This window comes from Nyctereutes procyonoides, unplaced genomic scaffold, assembly GCF_905146905.1.
Source record: "Nyctereutes procyonoides isolate TBG_1078 unplaced genomic scaffold, NYPRO_anot_genome, whole genome shotgun sequence".
Taxonomy (NCBI): domain Eukaryota; kingdom Metazoa; phylum Chordata; class Mammalia; order Carnivora; family Canidae; genus Nyctereutes; species Nyctereutes procyonoides.
Window position 1 is genome coordinate 60,962,448 of NW_026575052.1, and position 21,128 is coordinate 60,983,575.

At 36.0% G+C, this 21,128-nt stretch overlaps 1 protein-coding gene across 4 annotated transcripts in view; it reads right to left on the minus strand.

Annotated features, from left to right (window-relative positions):
- The window catches only part of USP6NL (USP6 N-terminal like), a 172,390-nt gene that overhangs the window by 86,918 nt on the left and 64,344 nt on the right, over positions 1 to 21,128 (minus strand). The window lies entirely within an intron of this gene.

Sequence of the window (21,128 nt, forward strand, 5' to 3'; positions counted from 1 at the left end):
AAAACACTTTATGCATTTAGTAGATACTAACTTACATGCCCTCACAATTAATTTCTATGATTATGGAAAGAATTCTGTTGAATCTACTTCACTTAACTGACTTTCACAACTCTTTCAGCTCATTCAGAACTGTAAGAATGTACAGTTATATTCACTACAAGTTCATGTTGAATCCAGCCCAATGGGTACTTACAAGAAATGATGCAACTATACCAGATTCTTGTAGACCACTTGGAAGACAAAGAGGATGGAAGAGAATTCAAAGAATGTCCACCCTAGTAGCACATAACTAATTCCACAGATAATTTGGCAAACCCTATTCTCAACCTAATGGTAACTTTTCCACTTCTTAAATCAAAAATTATATGCAAATAACAAACTGTGCCTAAAATGGCATACAATAACAAGAATTCAGTATCACTTAGGACACAGTAGCACACAGAAAGAACCGCATTAACACATTTTTTAAAAAGTATGAGCCATGCAAGTATGATCTGGTCCCTGAATGGCCCTTAGGTTCAAATTGGAATATAGGCCATCGAGGAGTTTCTGGGTGGCTCAGTCACTGAAGTGTCAGATTCTTAAGCTCAGCTCAGGTCTTGATCTCAGGGTTGTGAGTTCAAGCCTTGCACTGAGCTCTACAATGGGCATAGGGCCTAATTAAAGAAAAAAAGAAAGAAAGAAAGAAAAAAGAACATAAGGTCATTGAATGCCAGCAACTTGGGAAATATAAATATAGGTGTTCATATCACACTAAAGCTGTTATTCATTCAAATAATTTTTTTAAAAGGTGCCCTAAGCTCCAAGCACAGCACCACATAATTCTCATAACATAGAATTGCATTCACCAACACACCTAACAAATCCCAAGAATATTATATATGCATATCTCACATTTGTATGTGTGTTTAATATAACATGTATTCTTTACATTGTTACTGTGACAGTAATTTTGTGTTAGGGTGTCTTGTATAAGTGAGATTTATTTTACATAACAAACACCGAAAGTGCTATACACATAAGTGAGATTTATTTTACATAACAAACACCGAAAGTGCTATACACATGAAAGTCACTAATCAGGAGACCAGATAAAATAAATAACCAACTAAGTCTGGTTCATAATAACACCTAGCATTCATTCTGCACAATCTAAACATCTTATGTATGTTATTTCATGTAATGACCTCACATCCAAACTTTGAGGTAGGTATCATTATTGCTCATTTAACAGATAAGAAAATTGTTGGGTTAATTAACTTGCAAAGATCACACAGCTTTGAAGTTGTAGAAGTGGCACTCAGACAAAGGCAATAAGGCCTCAGAGTACTCTTAATCACTCCACGTAATCTTTGAATAAATGAAACGGCAAGCATATGAACAAAGGTTGGTCAAGAGAATCTGTCCACAAGGGATCCTCAAAGTAGCATTAAATCAGGGCAAGAGACTGAGGGAATGCCCTCCCATCAATAGGAAGCCAAGGAGGTATTTTTCAAGAGAAAATTGGCCAGAAGCTGTAGTGAAAATGAAGGCTGCTCAGAAGGAAGAATGTGCTTATTAATAGCTCACGTTATTGAGCTTTTATTACCCAGCAGGCACTGTGCTAGGTACATACAATATCTCACTGAATACTCAAACAGTCCTATTTACATTGTACAGATGAGAAAATGAAACTTAAGAGGCCAATGAAACATAAGAGGCCAACTTGTCCAAAGCTACCTAAGTGTCAAAGCCTCAATTCAAGTTCCTATCTGGAAGGCCACAAAGCCTGTATTCTTGCCCATTATGCTACAAAAGTTAAGAGAAAAAGAGAATATGCCTGCATATCTGCAAATTAATAAGATAGAAGCTACCAAGAAATGTACCAGGAAGTGGGTTAACTGAGTCAGTGTTAGCTCAAACCTATACATGCTGGTTGTGTTTCCACAAGTGAATATCCTCCTCCAATAAAAAAAAAAATCTTCCCAGATCTGAAAATGATGACTTCCCAAAATTACTTATTCCTGTGCACTTTCAGATACTCAAGTGCCCAAAGTTCCCCTCCACTGATAACAGAAAGCTACCATAGAGTTTTATGCACATAAAATGCATTTTCCTAGTTTCTGATTACAAACAAGGAAGCAAAAGTTTCAAAATGTTAAATTGGAGCAGCTCAATATTGATACAATTAATCTCTCTCTCTCTCTATTTTTAATGCTTTACTAGCTCCCAATCACCAGACCCCAGGCAGGGAGCAGGGAAACATGGGCTCCCTGCCAATGGTTTTTAGTTACCGTTGATTTATACCCTCTATTCAATATAACCTAGTCCTATATTTATTTTTTTAACCCCTTTTGACTATATCTTTTATTTCCCTAAGTACAACACATAAGTTCTTCAGTATAAAGATTCATTAATTCTATATCATATCAAACTTTAAAAAAACATTTCCAACATACCTATTACTGGCAATTTGTTGCATATAAATACTGTACAAAACACTCCAACTCTCATCACTGGCACTTGAAAAATGTTAATGTTTCATCATTTTCAAAGCTCCTGAAGGTCATCACTTGTAACAATTGCTAATTTTCCTTAGGAATGAAACTAAATCATGGACTGTGTATATGAAAGCAGGTCACCTGGCCGTCAAGTGAGCCTAGATGCCTAGCTCGTGCCTATCAAAGTAGCTTTGTTTTTCTCTCATTTCACAAACAGCAAATCCCATGGTGGGAGTAAAATAAAACCAAAGCAAAACACAAAATTTAGCGGCCTCAAAAAGAAAGTAAATAATATTTTGGAAGTATTTCTAATTTGCTACAGCAAGGTTCACAATAGTGCATATAACATCCTGTTGGTGGTTAGGGATACACATAAATACCCAAAATTAACAGTGGCTGTCCTGGGGAGATTAAAGCTACATAATGGAAAGGACACATATTTTTCAATGGATAACCTTTGGTACACCTTGAGTTGTTTACCATGTATATGTACCGCCTTATCAAAATATAAAATTAAAAATGTTAACAACTGTAAAGATAATTAATGTGAGGAGAAAGACCCCTCCCCTCAACAAAAGGTTGAAGACTTCATACTACTCCAGTGTAGCTCCCTCTACTCAAGCAAATGTTCCTTTCTCTACCACACCCTTCTTCTAGCCTGCAGGGACCTGAAACATGAAAGGCGCTAGTACAGTGCCACCTCAGCTTTTATGATAGAATGCCTTCATCTTCCAATTTTCCTTACTGTTCTAAAGGAAGGAAAGGAAGAATGTAAATTCAAAGTGATAAAAAACTATACCATGTGCATAACTAATTCCTTCCCATAACCACAAGAAAACCAATTAGCAATTTCTCCTCTAACAAGCCATTCAGGCAAAGGTGCTCTGACAGTGCAGAAAGAGGAAAATTAAGAATCTATATCTTACCTTCTGGAAATATGAATAGAAAGCCAGGCAAAACATGTCTTTATCCAACACAATGATTTGAAACAGTATTTTACTAAAAATGGCAAAAATTAAAGATACAAATGTTTAAGTTTTTAAATTTTAGGCTATTGTGGGCTAGTTCAAACACTTTACAAGTAAATATACAAGCCTGGGGGCCTCTGGCTGCCCCAGGTGGTATAGCACGTGACTCTTGACCTCAGGGTCCAATTGAAGTCCCACGTTAGGCATTGAGCTTACTTAAAAAAAAAAAAAAAAAGCACAAGCCAAATAAAATTTATGGAAAAACCTTCCTCAGCAAATCACATTACAACTTTCCTAACCAATTCACTTATATTCAATGGGATTTTTATTGCTGACAAATCTAGGTTGTTTCTGAAATGGATGTCTCCTAGAACTTTCATTTATAGTGTTCTTGAAATGCCTTTAAAGCCTTTTAGAAGGTATTTTTTTTCCCTTAAACTCTTTTTTTTCCATATGACACTGATCTTGTCAAATGCAGTTTTGCCAACAGCAGTTCTTTTCAAGAACATAACTTTAATAAACTTGCTGACAAATGGATTACATTACCATCATTGTGAATGGCAAGCTACTTTAACTGACCATTTTTAATACAGGCAATCTAATGAGTTCCTTGGTTTCCAATGAAACCATCAATGCTTTGACAATTTCACAAACTCACTGTGGACCAAGGCTCTTTGCAGGTACCGAGAAACACAGATTATTAAGACATACTATCTGCCTTCAAGATGTTTACAACCTTGTAAATGAATAAAAGAATCATTAGCATAAGAGATGCGTTCCCTACAGGACCTTACCAGCAAGGAGAGAAAGGCAAAAGTCACAATCTTTCTTAAAGCATATCACACAATCTGCAGGGGACAACTATGTTACCACACTAATGCAAACTGTTCTTAATTCTTAACACAACTGGAAAAGTGCAGAGCATCTAAAGAATTAATTATTAGGACTGATTATCTAAAGGTAGAACAGAATTTTAATGAGTTCATTTTTGTTTATCTCAACACTATGGATTTTTCTTCTAGGAGATGCCTTCAGTTTGACTTATATCCCTCTAGAAATTTAATGACACATCTAGAAACCAGAAGCTCAAATTGCTTGGCAAGTATACTGGAATGCCAACACAAACCAAAGTTAATTGCCTACTTTCTTCTAAATGCTATCAAGCACCTTAAATCTTTTGGAAAGTACGGTTATCTTTATTTACAACATGCTTTATTTTTTTTTTTAATTTTTTTTTTTTAATTTTTATTTATTTATGATAGTCACAGAGAGAGAAAGAGAGAGAGGCAGAGACATAGGCAGAGGGAGAAGCAGGCTCCATGCACCAGGAGCCCGATGTGGGATTCGATCCCGGGTCTCCAGGATCGCGCCCTGGGCCAAAGGCAGGCGCCAAACCGCTGCGCCACCCAGGGATCCCTATTTACAACATGCTTTAAAACAAAGTGTTTTCCTACTGAATTATGCCTGGAATATGTGTATATATGTAAACATATGCAAAACAAAGCTTTCCCCAAAATCTATAGAATAGTTTCACAACAGTCTGATGGATTCATTTAACAAATTAAAATGAAGCTAATACTGTTATACAAATTAATACAAAATTAGTCCACATACAAGTAATTTCACTCCAGTTCTCATTTTGTTTTTGTTCAATTCAACAGAAATCTTATAACTGCTCTACCATTTATTACTGATGTAAACCTGGGCAAGTTACAACCTGCAATGAAGCACTGGTCTCTTCACCTGTAAAAGAGAAATAAGGATAACAAGAGCACCAACTAACGTTAACTAAATATCTGCTACCTGTCAGATACTACTCTAAGCATATCACATCCTATGCATATATTCTCAAGCACGTGATCAAAAACTCAAACAACCTTATGGTGTAGACACTATAGAGAAAGAATAATATATCACCGCACTCCAGATGAGGAAAGAGACACACATGTTTCCACAGGTCTCACGGCAGGTGCCAGAGCCCATTTGGCTGGGGATCCAAAAGTCACAGTCTCAATCACTAAGATACAGCTGCTTAAAAACTGTAAAACATCTCCTGCCCAACTTGTAGAATCATTGTGAACATCACATTTAATTTGGCTCATAGAAGTATTTTATAACTTTCAGTGCCATATAAGATAGGATACTTATTAAGGTTTTGAGAACAAGATTGATAAAAATTTACTGTGGAGGAATCAAAGCAAAAATTTAAGTTACAAAAAAAGTTAAAGGAGTTGTAAAGAGCCTTCAAATGTATCTAGCTCCACTTCCCACAAATGTTAACATCCCCTCGATAACATGCTTAGTAAGTTGTCACAGAATTTCTCCTTTAATGCCTACAGAGATGAAAATTTCCCAAACACACAAGTCAGCCCATTCCATCTTGAAATGTTCAAATTATTTTTAGAAATGTCATCCTTTCAGCTCTAAACAAAATTAGGCTTTTCCACATGATAAGCCTATAAATACAAATCACTAAGATATTCACACTGTTCAACACAAGACATTTTATTAAAGTCTCCCTTTGAACTGTGACACCCAAATTCAGCATAATATCCCAGAAGAGGCCTGATGTGAGGAAAACAACAGCCTATTACCTTCTTGATCTGCATCTAAATCATTCACTTTTCTTTCCCGGCTGGTAGTCAATTTAATGAGCTTGTATTTAGCATACACTTAATTGAAATCTCTCAGTCCTCTCTCAGGGGCTATCTCAATCACAGTGTAGAACATGACATTTAATCATTTTTAATCTTGTTTTCACCTTGGTCTATTATTCTAGCCTGAAAAGATCTTGGCAAATCTTAATTTCATAACCTTACTTTATCAACACTGTACCCTCTCTCTTCCTTTGCAAACCCAATGATTACAATGGAATTTTTATCCTAGCCACTAAAAAAATGCTAAATAAGTTAAGATCCTAAGACATATTATCAAAGACCTTGACCCTGACAAGAATTAATTTGTATATATGATCCATTGATCAAATATAAAATCCTTAAAAGACCTATTACTTCTTGTAGTCTGTGATGGCATCACAGAAGCCTTTTCAAATATGTTTCTAACACCCAAATAAAACCTATCTCTTGGTGGGTTGGGCTCAAGACAGTAAGATCCTAAACTCACTCCTTCCTACGGATACAATAAATACACAATTACGTATGGAACAATTTCCTCTTCTATGAATAAATAAACAAAATCTTTAAAAAAATAAAAAAGGAATAATTTCCTCTGAGAAATACCAGAAAAGTGGATGAACAGAGCCTCCACAACAAAGGATAACATTAAAGATAGGAAAGGCAAAGACAGGGGATCCCTGGGTGGCGCACCGGTTTGGCGCCTGCCTTTGGCCCAGGGCGCGATCCTGGAGACCCAGGATCGAATCCCACGTCAGGCTCCCGGTGCATGGAGCCTGCTTCTCCCTCTGCCTGTGTCTCTGCCTCTCTCTCTCTCTGTGTGACTATCATAAATACAATAAAAATTAAAAAAAAAAAAGGAAAGGCAAAGACAGCATGAAAGAGAGGGGAGAGAAAGAGGGAATGGAGGTAGAGAAGGAAGGAGAGGAGGGAAAGGAAGGGAGAAGAAGGAAAGGGGGAAGGAAGGAAGGGAGGAAGAAAGAGGCAAGCAAAACAAATAAAAAATACACCCTGGGCACAATCAGGAGGGATCTCAAAAACAAATAAGTTTTCCTTCACAAGTAAGAAGTTTTCCCTCATTTTGTGCTCTGTATCAGGCATCCAACACTGAGATCCTGAATGAGAGAAGAGCCCTCTAAACTTTGAAAACCAACAAGGATCATATCGGGAAAGCCATAAAACATAAAAGCCATCTGGGAATGGAGAACCCACTCTTAAAGGAGTTCTCATAGAGCTCACTCACCCCAGGACCCAGAGCAAACACACCGGTCGGAAAAGTGCCTAGATTATATGTAGAGATCCACTTATTAATGTTAAAACACCTGCCAGACAGGCAGGAAACCAGGGAGACTTTCTCAGGGAATGGAGACACTAGTAGGTCATGCCATTTTTACAAACTCATTCTACCTTGCTAATGTCAGTCAGCACCAGCAGGCTCCATTTTGGAACTCTCTAACCTGCTAGAGATAGTAGGTCACCCAGCTAAAACCCACCCATGCCCACAGCACAGACAGCAAGTCATTGCTGGGCCAGATGCCAGCTTTCCCCTGCCCCAGGCCATATGAAATGAGCCCATGCAGCCCACAGAGGGAACACCACTTGGGTGTCCAGCTCTGCTAGTGAGATAGGATTACACTTCTGGGCTTCACATGAAATCACTCACATAAGGCCACTCCTTCAAGACTGAAAAAGGCAGCTGATTTCTCTAATACATAAAAATAAACACAAAGAGGCAAAATGAAGAGACAGAGGAATGTGTTCCAAAGAAAGAACGAAAAAAAAACATCAGGCAAAGACATTAATTAAATGGAGATAAGCAATCTACCTAATAAAGAGTTCAAAGTAATAGTCATAAAGATGCTTACCATACTTAGGAAAAGAATGAACACAGTGAGATCCTCAACAAAGAGAAAATATAAATTCAAAACAAAAGCTACAGAGCTGAAAAATCTGCTAACTGAACTGAAAAATACTACAGTTCAACAGCAAATTGGATGGAGCAAAGAGCAAATAGGTGAGCTAGAAAACAAAGCAAAAGAATTCACCAAGACAGAGCAGCAAGAGGAAAACAGAATTTTTAAAAAAACAAAGATAATGTAAGGGACCTTTGGGACAACATCAAATACAGTAACAATCATGTATGTTATAGGGGTTCTAGAAGGTGAGAAGAGAAAGGGCCAGAAAACTTATTTGAAGAAATAATAGCTGAAAGCTTTCCTAATGTGAAGAATGAAATGGACATACTGGTTCAAGAAGCCCAGAAAGTTCCAAAAATGATGAACCCAAAGTGATCCATATTAAGATACATTATAATTAAAATGGTAAAAATTAAAAGATAAAGAGAGAATCTTAATTACATGTAAGGGAAATCCCATAACGTTACAGCAGATTTTTCAGCAGAAACTATGGAGGCCAGAAGAGAGTGGCATGACATATTCAAAATGCTAAAATGGAAAAACTTTGAACCAAGAATTCTCTACCTGGTAAGATTATCATTCAGAAATGAAGGATTAAGCATTTTCCAGATAAACAAAGAAGTTCATCACCACTACCACTAAGGGGCCTTACAAGAAATGTTAAAGAAAACATCCAAAAGTAAACACCTTACTAGAATATAGGTAAATACCTACTAAAGGCAGTAGTAGGTAAATCACTTATAAGGGTTAAAATTAAAAAAATAAAAAATAATTAAAACTATAGTAATTAGTTAAGAGAGGCATAAAAAGGTCTTAAATCTGACAAAAAATACAAAATGTGGGAAGCATGGAGAAAAATATGTAGTTTTGGAATATACTCAAATTTAAGCTGTTATCAATGAAAACCAGACTATATATACACAAGAAGCTATATGTGAACCTCACATTAACCATAAAGCAAAACTCACAACAAATGCACAAAAGAAAATAACAAAGAAAGCTAAATATAATACTAAAGAAAGCCATCAAACCACAGAGGAAGAGAGAAAGAGAAAAGAAAGGAACAGAGAAGAGCTGTGAAAACAGCCAGAAAATAGCAAACAAAAAGGCAATAAGTACATCTCTATCAATCATTACTTTAAATGTAAATGGATTAAACTCTTCAATCAAAAGACATGGAATAACTGAATGGATTAAAAAACAAGACCCACCTATATGCTGCCCACAAGAGACTCACATGAGAAGAACACATGCAGACTAAAAGTGAAGGGATAGAGAAAGATAATCCATATAAAAGGAAATGAAAAGAAAGCTGGAGTAGCTATACCCACAGCAGACAAAATAGTCTTTAAAACAAAGACTATAACAGCAGATAAAGAAGGCTATTACATAAGGATAAAGTAATCAATTCAACAGGAAAACATAATATTTATAATGCATGCAACATATCTGCATTGATACCAGTCTGACAAAGTAGCAGACTAACACCTTATTTACATTAATGGATAGATCCAATGAATTAAAAAAAGAAACATCAGCCTTAAATGACATATTAGACCAGATGGACTTATTAATAGACATATATAGAACATTTAGTCCCAAAGCAACAGAATACACGTTCTTCTCAAGTGCCCATGGAATATTCTCCAAAACAGATCACAGACTAGGCTACAAAACAAGTCTCAGTAAATTCAAGAAGACTGAAATCATATCTAGCGTCTTCTCCAAACACAATGGTATAAAACTAGAAATCAATTATAAAAATAAAACTGGAAAAACCACCAAAAATGTGGGAATTAAATATGCTGTGAACCAATGGGTCTTCAAAGAAATAAAAACTACAACTAGAGACATATTAAAACAGAAATATGACATACCAAAATCTTTGGAATTCAGCAAAAAAAAATGGTTCTAAAAGGGTATATTGTAAGAATACAGGCCTATCTCAAGTAACGAGAAACATTTCATATAACCAACCTAACTTAACATCTAAAGGAGCTAGTGAGGGAAAAAAAAAAAAAAAAAGGAGCTAGTGAGGGAGAAAAAAAAGCCCAAAGTCAATAAAAGGAATAAAATGATAAGGATTAGAGCAGAAATAAATAATATACTGAAAAAGAAATCAATGAAACTAAAAGTTGGTTCTTTGAAAAAATAAACAAAATTGACAAATGTTTAGCAAGATTAACCAAGAAAAAAAAGAGGGCTCTAACAAACAAAATCAAAAATGAAAGAGGAGAACTTACAACTGACACCACAAAAACTCAAAGGATCCATAAGAGAATACTGGAACAATTATACATCAACAAGTTAGACAATGTAAAAGAAATGTATAAATTCCTACAAACATGTAATTTTCTAAGACTGAATACTGAAGAAACAGAAAACTTAAATAGACTGATTACTAGTAAGGAGATTGAATCAGTCATCAAAAATCTCCCAACATACAGAAGTCCAGGACCAGACAGCTTCACTGGTAAATATTATCAAACAGTTAAAGAAGATTTCATACTTACCCTTCTCAAACTCTTTCAAAAAACTGAAGAGGAGGGAATACTTCCTTCCAACCTCATTTTATGAGACAAACATTACCCATATACCAAAACTAGACAAGGATACGACAAAAGAAAATTACAGGCCAATAACATTGGTGAAAATTGATGCGAAAATCCACAACAAAATGAGCAAATCGAATTCAACAATACATTAAAAGGGTCATACACCATGGTCAAGTGGAATTTATTCCAAGAAAGCAAGGATGGTTCTACATCCACAAGCCAATCAGCATGATACACAATGTTAACAAAATGAAGGATAAGTATGACCTCTAATAGATACAGAAAATGATTCACAAAATTCAATATCCATTTACAATTAAAAACTCTCAGCAAAGTGGATATAGAGGGAATGGATCTCAACATAATAAAGGTATATATGACAAACCCAATCATACTCAATGGTAAGAAGCTGAAAGCTTTTCCTTTAAGATCAGGAATAAGACAATGAAGCCCACTCTCATCACTTTTATTCAAAATAGTATTAGAAGTCCTAGCCACAACAATTAGGCAAAAAAAAAAAAAAAAAAAAAAAAAAATTCAAGTAGGAAAGGAAGAAGTAAAACTGTCACTAATAGCAGATGTCCTGATACTCTACATAGAAAACACTAAAGATGCCATCGTAAAAATCTTGGAATTAGGGTACTCGGGTGGCTCAGTCAGGTAAGTGTCCGACTCTTGATTTCAACTCAGGTCATGATCTCAGGTTCAGAGATCGAGCCCTGAGTGGGGCTCCATACTCAACAGAGAGTCTGTTTAAGACTCTCACTCTCAGTCTCTCTCAGTCTCTCTCAGTCTCTCTCTCTCTCTCTCTCTCTCTCTCCCTCCCTCCCTCCCTCCCTCTGCCCCTCCTCCTAAGACATGCTGTGTCTTTAAAATAAATAAATCTTTAAAATATATTCTTTTAATCGATAAATTCAGTAAAGTAGCAGGGTACAAAATAAACATACAGAAATCTGTGGCATTTCTATATACTAATAATAAATTATCAGAAAGTGATATTAAGAAAGCAGTCCCATTTACAACTGCATCAAAAAGAAAAAAATAGCTATGAATACATTTAACCAAGAAGGTGAAATTTAACCTATACATTGAAAACTGAACACTGATGAAAGAAAGTAAAGAAGATACAAATAAATGGAAAGATATTCATGGATTAGAAGAATATTGTAAAAATGTCCATACTACCCCAAGATTCAATGCAACACCTCTCAAAATTCCAATGGCATTTTTCATAGAACTAGAACAAACAATCCTAAATTTGTGTATAACCACGTGAAGACAAATGACCTTGACATAGAAAAACAAAACTGAGGTATGCTCCCTGATTTTTAACTATACTACAAAGTTACAATAATCAAACCAGTATGGTAGGGACACCTGGGTGGCTCAGTGGTTGAGCATCTGCCTTTGGCTCTGCTTGTGATCCTGGTGTCCTGGGATCAAGTCCCACATCAGGCTCACCACAGGGAGCCTGGGTCTCTGCTTATGTCTCTGCCTCTCTGTGTCTCTCATGAATAAATAAATAAAATCTTTAAAAAAACACACACACAACAGTATGGTGTTGTTATAAAAAAAGAAACACAGATCAATGGAACATAATTCAGAGCACAGAATTAAAACCATACATATATGGACAATTAATTTATAACAAAGGACCCAAGAACATATACTGGCTAAGGACAGTCTCGTCAATAAGTGGTGTTGGGAATACTGGACAACCATATGCAAAAGAATGAACTAGACCACTACCTTACACCACACAGAAAAATTCACTCAAAATGGATTCACTCAAAAATTCACTCAAAGTTACATTCACTTGAATGCAAGACCTAAAACCATAAAATTCCTAGAAAAAAAAAACAGACAGTAGGTTCCTTGACACTGGTCTTAGTGATATTTTTATGGATGTGACTCCAAAGGCAAGGGAAACAAAAATAAAATAAACAAATGGAATTGCTTCAAACTAAAAAGCTTCTGTACAAGAAAAGAAACCATCATCAAAATGAAAAGCAACCTAGTCAATGGGAGAAAAATTTGGCAAATCACGTATCTTATAAGGGATTAATATCCAAAATATATAAAGAACTCATAACTAAATAGCACAAAAACAAATAATCCAACTTAAAAGCAGACAAAGGGTATGAACAGACACATTTATCCAAAGAAAACATATAAATGGTCAATAGGCATCTATTGATGTTCAACATTGCTCATCATCAGAAAAATGCACATCAAAACCTCAATGAGATATTAGCTTACACTGGTTAGAAGGGCTAGTATTAAAAAGGCAAGAAATAACAAGTGATGGGGAAGATGTGGAAAAAGGGGAACTCTCATGCACTGTTAATGGCAACGTAGGAAATGGTGCAGCCACTGTGGAAAACAGCAGAAAGGCTCCTCAAAAAATTAAGAATAGAACTACTATATGATCCAGTTATTCCACTTCTGGGTATTTATGTGAAGGATACAAAAACGTTGATTCAAAAAGATATGTCCACCCCCATTTTCACTGCAGCATTATTTACAATAGCTGAGAAATGAGAACAACCTAAGTGTCCACCAGTAGACAAATAAAGAAAACAGACTACTACAAAGGCATTAGAAAGAATGAAATCTTGCCAACGGCAACAGCATAGATGAATCCTGAAGGTATTATGCTAAGTGAAATAAATCAGAGAAAGAAAAATGCACATAATTTCACTCATATGTGGAATCTAAAAACAAACAAAACAAAACACATACACACACTCTCATAGATCTAGTGAACAGACTGGTTGCTACTAGAGAAGAAGGAGAGTGGAGAGGTGGGTAAGATGAAAGGGGTCACTTGTATGGTGAGAGATGTTAACTAGACTTTTAGTGGTGATCATAATGGTGATTATATTTTACACCTAAAAGTTACATAATGTTAAAAAATTATATAAACATTATATACCAATTTTGCCAACAATAATTTTTTAAAAGAAGAAATGTGAAGAAACAAAACAAAGCCAAACCTATCTCCAACATTTGAGATATCTATTCAGTGACAGCAAAAAAAGAAATTTTTTTGTACAAGTAGCTCTAATTATACCCAGAAAAGCTCCTAAATCATTTCCTTTTAAATACATTCATGAGGCATAATTAATAAAAATCAAGCTACAATTCTGATTACAATGACCATGAAATACAATCGTTTCTAGTCACTAGAATCTACCCTTGCTCTTCCTCTTTCAAGTCCAGTCTTCAAGTATCTGCTCTGTATTTTATTACTCTTAAAAGACTATTTACAGTTATTCCAAAATAGCCTAAGTCTGTAACTCATTTACCCCTAAACACCTGAAATGAAAGGGTGTTATTATCCCTGACCTTCCCTGGTTTTCAATTATCTCTCATTTCTGTCTCTTTTCTGTTTGATGAGAATTCTGCTTTAACAAAACAACAAACAAAACCAAAACCAAAACAAGCAGATGGAAGTAAAAGAGTCTGGGATATATTCTTTCTCATGTTTACATTACCTGGCCTGCTCTGAATAGCAGGCCTATATGGGCATTACAGATTTCCAGGAAGCAAACTATGCTTTTTAAGGTGTTTTTATCATATTCCACACTTCACAGATGTCAATTCATTTGCACTTGATTCTTCCTGGCACTATTTTTTAAAGTACTTATTAGTCTTTTTCATTCATTAGAGGGGACAAGTCTTTTTTTCTACCTTTCATTCAAGTCCTTTAACTCAGAGGACATCTTAAAACAGCTTTTATGTATATTTTTATTTATTCAGTGTAAGTTCCTTTTTCTTTTCTTTTTTTTCCCTTGTTGTTTTTTTTTTAATTGATCCAGGACTCCTTTGAGTGTGCAAATGTAAGAAAGACCACCTTTACTATTTTTCTAATTCACTTTCCTAAAGATAATCATATATCACTAACGTGGTACAGAATTTCACTCCTTAGAACTTTACAAATTCTCTGAAGTTACCAGCACTTGAACCTTACCAGTAAGTACTTTCTTATTAAACTTGAATTAGTCCTGAAAAGCAGTTCCTTTCATTATTCCCACAACCTCCTAAAATATATACTTATCAGTAAGGTTATAAAATGGATTTGTTTATATTTGAATAAGCTCTACTGTCAGGCTTAAATTCTTGTTGAAAGAAATGGTTACAAATGAAAGCAAGATCTCATAGTTTCAAGGTTTCAAAATAATTCATGGAGAAAAAGTCTTTTCAATAAGTGATGCTGGAATAACTAGGTATCTGTACAGGAAAAAAAACCAAACTTTGGCTCTTACCTCACACAGTACATAAAAATTAACTTGAAATAAATCCTTGTTGTTGGGTAAAATGGGGAGACCCTGGGCCTGAAACCTTGATTCAGCCCATCCCAAAGGAGTCACCAAAGGTTAGTGGTCTTGTCACGAGAAACAATTCAAGGACAGCCACACAACACAGTGGACAGGCGACACGAGTGGGAAAATTTATCAAAGTGAAAAGCAAACTCTCAAGATGTGACAGTGGGTGAATTCAAGAGAGCTGGATACCCTGAGGGTTTCTATCTTTTATTGATAGCTGCTAACCAGGAAGTAGAATATTCATCAATGGGGTAGAGATTTCTTGGAAGCAAGAGTTTCTTGCTTTTTCTTCCCTATATGGTCAGGGGTTTCCTATCATGTGGCATCCACCATCTTGGGCCTGTCTGGATTGACCTGGTTTCCTGTGGAATGCTGCCAGGACAGGCCTCTGACTTTCCCTAGAGCTGGTCAAGACTTCCTCTATGCTGGCCTCCAGGTATCCTGTTAGAAACTAACAGCCTAGTCTAACAAGAGATTTATATGTACGAACAAAAACTACTGATCTTCTACAAGAAAATACAGGAGAAATTTTGGATTACATTGGGTACCCAAAATGAAAACATATTCATAAAGATGTTTATGTGAATGTTAATATAAACATTATTCACAATAGACGAGAAACAACACAAATGTCCATAAACTGGCCAACAGATTAACATATTATGGTTAATCTCTACTTGGAATACCACTTAACAAAGCAAAGGAATAAATCTACTAATACATGCAGCAACATATATAAAACACAAAAGCCTCAAAATATATAACTCCATTTATATTAAAGTCTAGAAAACACAAAATCATAGCGACAGAAAATAGATTAGGAGCTGTCTGAATGAGGCTGGTGATGGGGAAAAGAGACATAAGAAAACAAGAATTTTTAGGATTCTTGATGGAACTTTTCTATATCAAGATGTGGTGGTGATGATTTGACTATAAAATTATCAAAAGGCATCAAGCTCCATGCTTCAAATGAATAAATTCCATTGTATGCAAATTTTTTTAAAAAGAGTCTATTTACTTATTCATGACAGACACAGAGAGAGAGAGGCAGAGACACAGGCAGAGGGAGAAGCAAGCTCCATGCAGGGAGCCCGACATGGGACTCAACCCCAGGTTCCCAGGATCACACCCCTGGCTGAAGACGGCACCAAACCACTAGGCCATCGGGGCTGCCCTACTGTATGCAAATTATACCTCAATAAATCTTTCTTTAAAAAGATTTCATAATCTCACATTTTTAACAATCACTACACTTTGAGTTTTATTTTTATTACTGAAATGTTTTGCTGTTTTTGGAGAATCTCTAAATTTACGCCCAATTTGGACTTCAAGGCTGTTATAGCATCAAATAACCAAACTTACATCAACAATATGAAAAATAATCACCAACAGGCTCTGTGTGAGGGGCTAATGGTCTTTCAAAACAGCAAACACAAGTTTCAATGCACTGACTTTGTTGCACCTACTTTGGAAACCATTTGCTTCCTTCAAGTTTTTTTTTTTCCTTAAGATTTTGTTTATTTGAGAGAGAGAGAGAGAGAGAGAGAGAGAAGGTGCAAGAGCAGAGGGAAAGGGAAAGGGAGAAGCAGACTCCCCGCTGAGCACAGTGCCCAACGTGGAACTTGATCCCAGGACCCAGAGATCATGGCCTGAGTCAAAGGCAGATATTTAACCTACTGAGCCATCCAGGGGCCCCTGCTTCTTTCAAGTTTTTAAGTGACCTCTAAATAAAGTAAAAAATGATTGTAACTGTAACAATGATAGCAACTAACATTAATCAAGGACTATGGCTAGGCCCCATACAGATCACCAAAGCTATTTATCCCACTTTCACCATTTGCAAACAATACACAGGCCTTATTTTAGTTCTTAGTAGCAAGCACAGCATCCCCCTTTTTCATTATGCTTCAGGGCCATCCCACATTCTTCTATTCCAGTTGTTTGGAATTCTCTCCAACTCTCTATACAGCTCACTCCTACTGCTCTTCCCATCACAACCTAAGAGCTACCTCTTCAGGGAGATCTTCCTTCAGTTGTTCTCTTTCATGGCACCTTGATACCTTCTTTAAAGAAAATACCATAATTTGAATGATTTCCTTTGTTTACTTGTTTGTTTTCTGCCTTCTCCATTGAACCCACAGATTGGTCCACCTCATTTTATTTAACACTCTAAATCAATGCCTCAGTACTGACACATAACTGAGGTTCAATAAACTTCCTGAATGACTGAATGAACAAGAATTTTCTAATTTAATCCCAATCACAACTCTAGTGACACTGGTACCATTGTAGAGATGAGAAAACTAAGACTTGGAGAGGTTAATAATGGGCAATGATTAGATAGCCATTAAGCAGTGATACCACAAATAGGCCTCCTCCAAATCTTGTGCAAGTAACCAAGTGCTAATGTCTACATGCAGTGTAGCAAAACTCACTGAATTTCTACAATGGATTGTTTGGTTCTGTTCACCGAATCTGAAGTTATTGGTTGGATCCTATCATAAACTCTAAGGACTATTCAGACTATTTGCCTAGAATTTTGTTTGATCAAATATTCTTTCCAACAATCAGGCCAGCTCAATTATGATGCCTGATGACACTTCCTGGAATAGGCTTTAACTAGGTACAACTAAATTTATAGTATATTCCCAAACAAAAGACGCATATATTTGCTAACATAAATTATGTAGTATTTATACATTCATTCTATTAACAAGTGAGCTTGTCGTCTCACTATTCTCACGCACTATTAGTTCTCACTATACTGTATTTCCTGCCAAGACTGAACAGCAAAATGCCAGCCATCACCAGTAAAAGCTTTGAATATGCCTAGAGGCGTGGCATATACGCACCAATTAAGAAAAAACAAAGGTTATATTCAGCAATGTGAGACTTACTACAATAATTCTATTCACTGGGGAAAAAAAGTAAAGCCAGAAAAAGAAAAGCAGAATGAAAGAGCTTTTGAATGACAGTGAACTTAAACAAGTGAGTCAGGATAGTGAGTCATTCTTAAGTGCATACCTCAAAAATGTGAACAGATACTACCATAAGTCCTAAGATGCCATTATAATCTTTGTCAAAATAAGGAAATAGTGCTGTTTTAGGCTGAATGCCTGTTTTCAAGGGAGTCATAGTTCTGCCACATACATTCGAATGAAAATGGTTTTAAAACTAGTTCCTGAAATACTATCTATGGATAGAAGCAGCTTTGCGATGTGTAAGGGAACAGCTGCAACCCGGGGTTAGGTAAAGTCCTGCAATATCCTTAGGGTGGGAATAGGAAAGAAAATTTTTTCATATTGGTATAATATAATCCACATTATGCAAAGAATTCATATATACCAAGAAGAAGAACTATTTCTTAAATTAAACATGCTCTTATTTTTAAGTCATGAAATATTTATTTCCTTGCAAGGAACCCTTCCCTAATTTGCCTATTTCTGTACCAATAGCATGACTATGCCAGATTTTAAATTCAGAAGCTTATTTAGCATCATCTTTAACATTTTTTTTCTTTGATCCCTCTACATGTAATTTGTCACTAATTTCTGAATTTTTTTTAATCATCCCTTACTTTTTTTCATTTCCCCCACGACCACATTAGTCTACAAGCCATATTTTGTCCGTGAAATTTTATTTGTTGAATGAAAGGAAAATACCGTTTCAACACAGTGTACTGTAATCCCCCTGTATGGTCTACTGGGATAATGTGGTAGGTGTGTCATCAGTAACTTGCCAATAATAATAACAACACTTGAATTTGTCAAGTCTTTCTCTATAGGAAGATGCCTCTCACTAACTTGAATTTTCGTGTTTGCTTCTGTAGAAATTAAAGTGATAGCATTTGGGCAAATATATCAGAGGACCTGTCCACAAGACTATTCAGTCAGGTGTATGTCATTTGCTATGGATGTCACAACTAAACAAAAGGCTGAAAGTAATGACTCTTAGTACACTATGTGAATATACACTTATACTGATTCCAGGAACCCTCACTTTATGAATTGGCATTAGATTCATCTGGGTATAACATAAACCTAAAATAGCAAGGCTAAAACAACAGAAGATGTTGATTTCTTTCCTGATGTCTAAGAAATCTAGAACTAAGTCATCTAGGTCTGATAAGAGGACTCTATATACAGAGTCAACGGGAATTCAGGTTCCTCAACCCTCTCTTCTCCTCATCCTCTTTAAGGCTTACATCCTCAAGGTTACCGCATGGTGCAAAGAGGGTTGCCAGATCCCCATCCATCATATCTGTATTACAGACAGTAAGAATGAAGGAAGATGGGTGGCTGGGTGTGGGGAGGGGGACAGTTTGCACCACAGAAAAGGAGTAAAAATACTGTTCTTAGATAAAAACTGCTAAGAGGCAGAAAATCAGTATTTGTCAGTCTCACACTAGAACTCAGGATAGCCAGGACAGCCAGGGCCTGAGGGCCAAGATCCCACAGAGAAAGAAAACAAAGAGATGCCAACCTACAACTTCGGCTGCTTAACTCCTCAATTCATTTGCCCATTCATAAGCATCACAGACTGCCAAGTAGACAGTACCAAAAGCAGTTTAAAAACTAACCAGAGTTGTTGTCAGTCTCCAAGTCCTAAGAAGACAAAAAACTGGAGTTCGGGACCCCCATCAATGAGGCAGGAACCTGGTAGGCACCCCATATGTCCAGCTGAGGTCCCTGAATGACAATACCCTAGGATTCATGGAGAACTAGAAATAAATAAGGCCTTATAAATCCTAAAGTTCAGACTTGCAACAGCTCAAATATGATGGACTAAGTTGCTCTGTCTCATCTCTAGCTGCCTGCCAGGAGCTGTGAGTTTATCCAAAATCTCCACAAATTTTTCATATACAGTAGCTACCATTTAACAAAGACTTTGCAGACCTATGAAGAAGTAACACCCAAAAGGGGGGAGGGGCCTACAAGGTAAGACAGATACTGCAGTATCAGACAGATTTTTTTAAAGTCTGTAATTAATATATTCAGGAAAAGTGGTAACAAGATGGAGATTTTCATCAAAGATCTGGCATCTTTTCTTTTTTTAAAGAATCATATGAATATTCTATGACTGGAAAATACAACCACTGAAATTAAAAATTCAACAGACAGGCTTACCAGTAGATTAGATACAGCTAACAAGAGGATTAATAATCTAGAAGACAAATCAGTAGAAAATATATAAACGGAAACAAGAAGAGAAAAAAGGGATGGAATAGCACTAATTTATTATATAATCTAAGAAGTCAAGGATGAATAATGTAATCTAGAGTAACACCAAAGAGTAGCAAAAGAACTTATAACCAACAAACTAATAGGTGTGAGAATGGATAATAAAAATTATTTGAATAATGTAAAAGATGGTAAGAAATGACAGAAAAAGAATTTAAAATAGGTGAGAATATAGAAAGATTTAGACCCAAACATGACCGCAATATATGTAACCAGACTGAGCCATTCCAATTAAAAGATTAAAATAATCAGTTTTTTAAAAACCATATAGATATATATGCTACTTAGAAAAGCCCCATCTTAAGGCACCTGGGTGACTCAGTCGGTTAAGCAGCTGCCTTCAGCTCAAGTCATGGTCTCAGGGTCCTGGGATTGAGCCCTGCATCAAGCTCCCTGCCCAATGTGGAGTCTGCTTCTCCCTATGGCCCTGCCCTCTGCTCTCACTCACTCTCTCTCAAATAAATTAATTAATTAAATATAAAAAAAAGAAGAAGAAGAAGGAGAGAGACCTATCTTAAGGACAGAAAGTTTGAAAGTAACATGAACAGGGAGAGAGATATAATGCAAACATGAATTTAAAGAAAGTTGTTATCATTGTAAGGATACTAGACAAAGCAGACTGAGGCAAGAATCATTACCGGAGATAAAAAGGAACATTTCACAGCAACAAAAGAATCAATCCAGGAAGAAGACCTAAGTGTGAACCTAATAACATAAGTTCAAAATATATAAAGCAAAAATTGGCAGAATTAAAAGGAAAAACAGGCCAATTCACAGATTAGAAGATTTCTAATATTCAAAAAGGTCTGGAAGAGTCAGACCTCTCTAAATCTCTTCTTAACAATAAATCAATTTATACTCAATACTCTTGAGTCAATTAATCTTGCTCTCAACTTCAAGGTACCACCAACTGAGGGACTGGATTTTTTTTCTTTCTTTCTTTCTTTTTTTTTTTTTTTTTTTTTTGGAACTGGATTTTTAATATTCCTTTTGTAAAAGGAAAAAGCC